This window comes from Rhinolophus ferrumequinum, chromosome 10 (assembly GCF_004115265.2).
Source record: "Rhinolophus ferrumequinum isolate MPI-CBG mRhiFer1 chromosome 10, mRhiFer1_v1.p, whole genome shotgun sequence".
Classification (NCBI taxonomy): Eukaryota; Metazoa; Chordata; class Mammalia; order Chiroptera; family Rhinolophidae; genus Rhinolophus; species Rhinolophus ferrumequinum.
The window spans coordinates 24,547,677-24,556,811 of NC_046293.1; positions in this window are offsets into that span (position 1 = coordinate 24,547,677).

A 9,135-nucleotide genomic window follows, 5' to 3' on the forward strand; every position below is an offset into this window, starting at 1 on the left:
CCGGCTGTGGATTTTGGGGTATGCTGAAATAGCAAAACCTCTGTATGAGGCAACCAAGGATAAGGTCCCTTGGGCCTGGGGGTCAGACCAACAGAAGGCCTACGATGAACTCAAGGTCGCTCTCCTAAGAGCCCCGGCTCTGGCATTGCCAGACCCCCTGAAGCCCTTCACTCTCTTTGTTGATGAGAGGAGGGGAATAGCGAAAGGGGTGCTAATGCAGCGTCTGGGGCCCTGGAAACGCCCGGTTGCCTATTTATCCAAGAAGCTAGATCCAGTTGCAGCAGGATGGCCCCCGTGCTTAAGGATCATTGCGGCAGTAGCCCTAATGGTGAAGGATGCTGATAAACTCACTTTTGGGCAACATCTGAAGGTAGTAACCCCCCATGCGATCGAGGGGGTCCTGAAATATCCCCCTGGTAGGTGGATGACTAATGCCCGACTAACACATTACCAAGGACTCTTGCTAGATGCACCCCGGATCATCTTCGCTGAACCCACCGCTCTGAATCCAGCCACCCTGCTGCCGCAATGATCTGAGAGCTCCCCTGCATGACTGCCAAGAGATCATGGCAGAAGTCACCCAGGTGCGCCCCGACCTCCAGGACACCGCACTACCCAACAGTGAGTTGGTATGGTACACTGATGGAAGCAGCTTCGTTATAGATGGTGTGCGGAGGGCAGGCGCAGCGGTGGTAGACCAAGGGGGAAACATCATTTGGAGTGCCTCGCTTTCCCCGGGGACATCAGCACAGAAGGCCAAACTGATCGCGCTGGCGGAGGCGCTGGAACGGGCCGAAGGGAGACGAGTGACTGTCTACACCGATAGCCGCTACGCCTTTGGCACTGTCCATGTGCATGGCGCTATCTACCGGGAAAGAGGCTTTGTTACAGCGGAAGGAAAGACTCTGCGCAATCTTCCTGAGGTACGAAGACTGCTGTTGGCTGTGCAAATGCCCTGGGCAGTCGCAGTTGTCCACATCCCTGGGCACCAGTCTGCCCAGACCCCGGAAGCTGAAGGAAACCGGCGAGCGGATGAAGCCGCCAAGGCAGTGGCAGTAGCTTCATCAGCTTTAGCACTCACCCTGCCCACACCTGAGCTCCCTCGCCTGCCCCCGCGACCTGACTACACTCCGGAAGACCTGCGATGGATCCAGAACCACCACTGCCCGGAATCTGATCAGCAGGGGTGGCATTGGGATACAGAAGGAAGATTGATACTGCCGGCACAGCTAGGACTGTTTCTTCTCTCCAACCTGCATCAAGCCACCCACTTAGGAAAAAAGAAGTTGCTGACAATTCTCGAGTCCGCCCGCCTCCGGTTTCCCCGACAAGCGGCTCAGATTCAAGAGATTGTAGATCAGTGCATTGGGTGCCAGGCTATGAGACCCAGTAGGAAAGGACCCCAACATACAGGTACGAGGGTACGGGGAAGAGCGCCGGGACGGAGTTGGGAAGTGGATTTTACTGAGGTAAAGCCTGGGAGGTGTGGGTATAAGTACTTGCTAGTAATGGTTGACACATTTTCGGGCTGGGTGGAAGCCTTCCCCACGAAACGGGAGACTGCCCAAGTGGTTGCTAAGGCATTACTAGAAGAAATTATTCCCAGATATGGGGTTCCTGAGGTTTTAGGCTCCGATAACGGCCCAGCTTTCATCAGTAACGTCCTACAGGGACTAGCCCGGGCGATAGGGACCAATTGGAAGTTACATTGTGAATATAATCCCCAGAGCTCAGGGCAGGTAGAGAGAATGAATCGGACTCTAAAGGAGACCTTGTCCAAACTAGCCATCGAGACTGGCGGGGACTGGGTGACCCTCTTACCCTATGCCATCTTCCGGGTCCGGAACTCACCATATGTACATGGTTTGACACCTTTCGAAATTCTGTATGGGGCACCACCCCCCATTATTGTTCGTACTCTACCAGATCATGACCCCAATGTGGCCCCAAGTTATCTGGCCAGTTTAAAGGCCCTACAAGGGGTCCAACATGAGATATGGCCCCTAGTGAGTTCCCTGTATGAAATTAAGGACGCCCCGAACCCGGAACATGGCATCGTTCCAGGGGATTGGGTATGGGTAAGGAGACACAGGTCCCGGACACTGGAGGAGAGATGGAAAGGTCCTTATGTGGTTATTCTGGTTACCCCCACTGCCTTAAAGGTTGACGGCATTGGGCCTTGGGTCCATCACTCTCACGTGCGCCGAGCCAGCCAGCTGGAGAAGACGCAAGCTAAGGAGTGGATCGTACGGCGACACCCTGATAACCCTCTGAAGCTGCAGCTCTCCCGACCTCGGGGAAGCGTCAAGCCCCCTGCCTCAGCTAACGATGGAATGGCTGCTAGCCCTAACTCTGCTCAACATCTGGGAGAAGAGCCACGCGGGGATCAACCCACACCAACCCCATAAGCTAACATGGACCCTAACAGATGGACAGACCCAAACAACCCTTAATAGCACCACACATACTGCCCCCATCAATACGTGGTGGCCAGACTTGTTTTTCGACCTGCGTGACATTTTCGGCACTAAACGTGGACGGCAGTATGACTACTCAGTCAGGTCCAAGCGGGCTGTAATTGACACCTCTCAAGGACATAGTGCACAAGGGTTTTGGGCCTGCCCAGGGAACCTAAGAAACAATTGGAAAACCTGTGGCGGCCCAGACCGCTACTATTGTGGTAGTTGGAGTTGTGTCACCTCCTATGACGGGCCCCGACAGTGGGACATTGGGAACAGGGATCTAGTTAAATTCTCCTTTAGGGACCCCCACAACCGGGTGCCCCAGGTACGTGTCCAGTTTAACCAAGACGTGGCGCGAAGAGAGCGTGGTTGGTTATCAGGATTAACTTGGGGGTTCCAATTAGATATAGGCCGTTGGGCATGGATAGGTCCCCACCCTGGCGGTCTCCTAACTATTCGACTATCGGTGGAAATGATCAGCACTCAGGTGGGTCCAAATAAGGTGCTGGCCCCTCTCGTCCCTACCAAGAACCCAGGTATATCAAGGGATAAAAACACCGCAGGAGGGACTGCGGGAACCCAGCCAAAGACCTCTGTAACTCCTTTGACGCCTGCTACGCAGCCAACCAAAGACTCATTGCGGAAACTGGTGCGCACTGTATACGAGACCCTTAATGCCACCAGTCCTAACCTCACAACCTCCTGTTGGCTGTGCTATGATATAAAGCCCCCGTTCTATGAGGCAATAGGACTTAATGCCACTTACAACGCCTCTAACGGTAAGAACCCTTCTCAGTGTTCATGGGGAAATCGTAAAATTGGCTTAACCATGCAACTAGTGAGCGGCAATGGGACCTGTCTAGGGAAGGTGCCCCAGGCTAAACAAAGTTTATGTGCCTCCATAGACAGCTCCCCTAGTTGGAAAAGTGACACTAAGTGGTTAATCCCCAGAACTGATGGATGGTGGATATGTTCAAAGACTGGCCTCACCCCGTGCTTATCTACCTCGGTCTTTAATGCCGCCAATGAATTCTGTGTCCTAGTAACAGTGCTGCCCCGCATCCTCTATCACCCTGAGGAGAGTATGTATTCGCATTGGGATAGTGACACAAGTATGAGAAGTAAAAGAGAGCCCATCACCGCACTAACCATTGCCACCCTGTTCAGTTTGGGAATAGCCGGAGCTGGGACCGGCATAGCTTCCCTGGCTACTCAACAATCAGGAATGACCTCCCTAAGGGCGGCCATAGATGAGGACATAGAAAGGTTGGAAACCTCGATTAGTCATTTAGAGAAGTCGCTCACCTCTCTATCCGAGGTAGTACTCCAGAATAGAAGAGGACTTGATTTGTTGTTCCTCCAACAAGGGGGACTGTGTGCCGCGCTGGGGGAGGAATGTTGTTTTTATGCTGACCATACTGGTGTGGTAAAAGAATCCATGGCAAAGGTGAGAGAAGGGTTAGCTAAGAGAAAACGGGAAAGGGAAGCTCAGGAGAACTGGTTTGAGGCTTGGTTTAACAGATCTCCTTGGCTCACCACCTTAGTATCTACCTTAGTGGGCCCAATTATCTTGCTTGTGCTTATTCTAACCTTGGGCCCTTGCATATTAAACAAGCTTATTAATTTTGTAAAAGATCGTGTTAATACTGTCCAGCTCATGGTCCTAAGACAACAGTATGAGACAGTGCCCACCCGTGAGGACCTCTACGGCTGGCCCGTACATGAGCAAGATTCCTCATTATGAACAACACACAGGGGGGAAATGTAAGAGACTGTTAGCATGTAAGAGACTGTTAGCATGAGAACTGCTATCTTCAGGTCAGGGTTAACAGCCCCTAGCCTGAAACAACATAATTATAAAATTCCAGGATGTGGGCAGTTGCAGCATGGCGACTAGAAGTCCTGTAGCTTATCTTATACTCCTGGTCTCCTTGTCCTGCAGTAAATCTTATACTCTTTGAAGCTATGCAAGTCCTGTAGCTTATCTTATACTCCTGGTCTCCTTGTCCTGTAGTAAATCTTATACTCTTTGAAACTATGTAAGTCCTGTAAGTTTATCTTGTACTCTCAGAAGCTATGGAAGGCCTTGAAAATGCTATATAACCCCTTGGCTTTAAGTGTTTGGGGTCCTTGTTAAAAACCCGCTGCGTCGGGCAGAGACGGGGACCCCAGCCGGCTGGTAATAAACCTCGCTGTGTGACTTGCATTATTGTGCGGGTTCTCTGTCTGTCTGAGGGGGACAATTCCGGATCTTAACAAAATAACCAGCTTTGGTAGTAGAGTTGACCAGATGGAAGAAAGAATCGGTGACATCGAAGATAGAAAACTGGAAATTAAACAGATGGAAGAAGAAAGAGACTTGAGACTTAAAATAAATGAAAGAACTCTACAAAAACTTTCTGACTCCATCAGAAAGAGCAATATAAGAATGATGGTCATACCAGAAGGAGAAGAAAGAGAGAAGGGAACAGAGAATATATTCAAACAAATTGTTGATGAGAACTTCCCAAACTTGTGAACAGAACTGGATCCTCGAATCCAAGAAGCAAATAGAATACCTCATTACCTCAATCCCAACAGGCCTTCTCCAAGGCACATTGTATTGAAGCTGTCTAAAATCAACGACAAAGAAGGAATCCTCAAGGCAGCCAGGGAAAAGAAGGCAGTATCCTAAAAAGGAAAGCCCATTAGATTATCATCAGATTTTTCAGTAGAAACTCTACAAGCCAGGAGGGAGTGGAACCAAATATTCAAACTATTGAAAGAGAGAAATTATGAGCCAAGAATAATATATCCAGCAAAGATATCCTTTAGATATGAAGGAGGAATAAAGACCTTTCCAGACATACAGAAGCTGAGGGAATTTTCTAATATACGACCTGCACTACAAGAAATACTAAAGGAGGCTATTCGACCACCATCAACAGGGACAATTTGTGGCAACCAAAACATAAAAAGGGGGAGAGTAAAGGCCTGAACCAGAATATGGGAATGGAGAAAGGTAAGTGTGCTGAAGAAAATGGAATACTCTAAGTATCAAAATTTCTTTTACATAAAATTAAGGGTAGCCACTCAAAAAAAATCCAGAACTGAAATATATACTGTAATAAAAGAAGAAACAGAGGGAAACATCATAGAATACCACCCCACAGAAATAATAGACAACAACAAAAAGGCAAAGAAACAATGGAGACACAGCCTTACCAGAAAACTAAAGACAGAATGACAGGAAATCCTCACATATCAATAATCACCCTAAATGTAAATGGATTGAACTCACCAATATAAAGGCACAGAGTAGCAGATTGGATCAAAAAACTCAACCCAACCATATGCTGTCTCCAAGAGACACATCTCAGCTACAAGGACAAGCAGAGACTCAAAGTGAAAGGGTGGAAATTGACACTCCAAGCAAATGGTACCCAGAGAAAATCAGGTTGTAGCCATAATGATATCAGATGAAACAGACTTCATGGTGAAAAAGATAACAAGAGACAAAGATGGACATTTCATAATGGTAAAGGGGACTATACAACAAGAAAACATAATAGTCATCAATATTTATGCCCCCAATCGGGGAGCACCGAAATATACCAAGCAACTACTAACAGAACTAAAGGGAGAAATTGACCAAAACATAATTATACTAGGGGACTTAAATACATCATTGACAGCTATGGATAAATCATCCAAACAGAAAATAAATAATGAAATAGCAGCCCTAAATAACACATTAGATGAAATGGACATAATTGACATATATAGAGCACTTTACCCTAAATCATCAGACTATACATTTTTTTCTAGTGTACATGGAACATTCTCAAGGATAGACCATATATTAGGACATAAAATCAGCCTCAGCAAATTTAAGAAGATTGAAATCATACCAAGCATATTCTCTGATCACAAGGCTTTGAAATTGGATATCAACTGCAAAAAGAAAGCAGGAAAAAACACAAATACATGGAAACTAAACAACATACTTTTAAAGAACGACCGGGTCAAAAAAGAAATTAGAGGAGAGATCAAAAGATACATAGAAACAAATCACAATGAAAATACATCCTAACAAAATTTTGGGATGCAGCGAAAACAGTTTTAAGAGGGAAATTTATATCATTACAGGCCTATCTCAAGAAACAAGAAAAATCCCAAATAAATAACCTCATATTATACCTTAAAGAACTAGAAAAAGAAGAACAAGTGAAACCCAAGGTCAGCAGAAGAAAGGAAATAACAAAAATCAGAGCAGAACTAAATGAAATAGAGAACAAAAAGACAATAGAAAAATTAATGTGACAAAGAGCTGGTTCTTTGAAAAGATTAACAAAATTGACAAACCCTTGGCTAGACTAACTAAGATAAAAAGAGAGAAGACACTAATTAACAAAATCAGAAATGAAAAAGGGGAAGCTATCACGGACACCACAGAAATACAAAGGATCATCCAAGAATATTATGAAGGACTATATGCCACCAAATTCAATAACCTAGAAGAAATGGACAAGTTCTTAGAAACATATAGCCTTCCAAGGCTGAACCATGAAGAACTGGAAAATCTAAACAGACCGATCACCAGTAACGAAATTGAATCAGCCATCCAAAACCTTCCCAAAAGCAAAAGTCCGGGACCAGATGGCTTCACTAGTGAATTCTACCAAACCTTGAAAGAGGATCTAATACCAATCCTGCTCAAACTCTTCCAAAAAATTGAAGAAGAGACAGTACTCCCTGACTCATTTTATGAGGCCAACATTACCCTGATACCAAAACCTGGTAAGGACAACACACAAAAAAGAAAACTACAGACTAATATCTCTGATGAATACAGATGCAAAAATCCTAAACAAAATTCTAGCAAATCGAATACAACAATGCATTAAAAAGATTGTTCATCACGACCAAGTGGGGTTCATCCCAGGGGCACAAGGATGGTTCAACATCCACAAATCCATCAATGTGATACATCACATAAACAAAATAAAGGACAAAAATCATATGATTATATCAATTGATGCAGAAAAAGCATTTGACAAGATACAACATCCATTTATGATTAAAACACTTAATAAAATAGGTATAGAAGGAAAATACCTTAACATAATAAAGGCCATATATGACAAGCCCTCAGCTAATCTCATAATTAATGGTGAAAAACTGAAGCCCTTTGCTCTACGTTCAGGAACACGACAGGGCTGTCCCCTATCACCTCTGCTTTTCAACATAGTGTTGGAAGTCCTTGCCAGAGCAATCAGGCAAGAGAAAGAAATAAAAGGCATCCAAATTGGGAATGAAGAAGTTAAATTATCACTCTTCGCAGATGACATGATGCTATATATAGAAAACCCTAAAGACTCCACCAAAAAGCTATTAGAAACAATCAACAAATACAGTAAAGTTTCTGGCTACAAAATCAACGTACAAAAGTCCATTGCATTGCTATATACTAACAATGACATCTCAGAAAAAGAAATACAAAAAACAATTCCTTTTGCAATTGCAGCAAAAAGAATAAAACACCTAGGAATAAACTTAACCAAGGCTGTGAAGGTCCTATATGCTGAAAACTATAAGACATTTTTTAAAGAAATTGAAGAAGACACAAAGAAATGGAAAGACATTCTGTGCTCATGGATTGGAAGAATCAACATAGTTAAAATGGCCATATTTCCCAAAGCAATATACAGATTTAATACAATCCCCATCAAAATCCCAATGGCATTTTTTAAAGAAATAGAACAAAAAATCATCAGATTTGTTTGGAACCACAAAGACCCCAAATAGCAAAAGCAATCTTAAGAAAAAAGAACAATACTGGAGGTATCACACTCCCTGACTTTAACTTGTACTACAGGGTTACAATAATCAAAACAGCATTGTATTAGCAGAAAAACAGACACATTAGACAAATGGAATAGAACTGAGAACCCAGAAATAAAATCACATAAATATGGACAGATAATTTTTGACAAAGAAGCTAAAAACATACAATGGAGGAAAGACAGCCTCTTCACTAAATGGTACTGGGAGAATTGGATAGCCACGTGCAAAAGAATGAAACTGGACTGCTATCTGTCACCATGTACCAAAATTAATTCAAAATGGATCAAAGACTTAAGCATAAGACCTGACACAGTAAACTGCATAGAAGAAAACATAGGTACTAAACTTATGGACCTTGGGTTCAAAGAGCATTTTATGAATTTGACTTCAAAGGCAAGGGAAGTAAAAGCTAAAATAAACGAATGGGACTATATGAAACTTAAAAGCTTCTGCACAGAAAAAGAAACCATCGACAAAATAAAGAGGCAACCACCCGAATGGGAGAAGATTTTTGCAAACAGTGCCTCCGATAAGGGGCTAATATCCAAAATATACAAGGAACTCATGAAACTCAACAACAAAAAAACAAACAACCCATTTGAAAAATGGGCAGAGGACCTGAAGAGACATTTCTCCAAAGAGGACATACAAATGGCAAATAGACATACGAAAAAATGCTCAACATCACTAATCATGAGAGAAATGCAAATAAAAACCACAATGAGATATCACCTCACCCCAGTCAGAATGGCTATCATCAACAAGACAAATAGTAACAAGTGTTAGAAAGGCTGTGGAAAAAAAGGAACCCTCATACACTGTTGGTGGGAATGCAGACTGGTGCAGC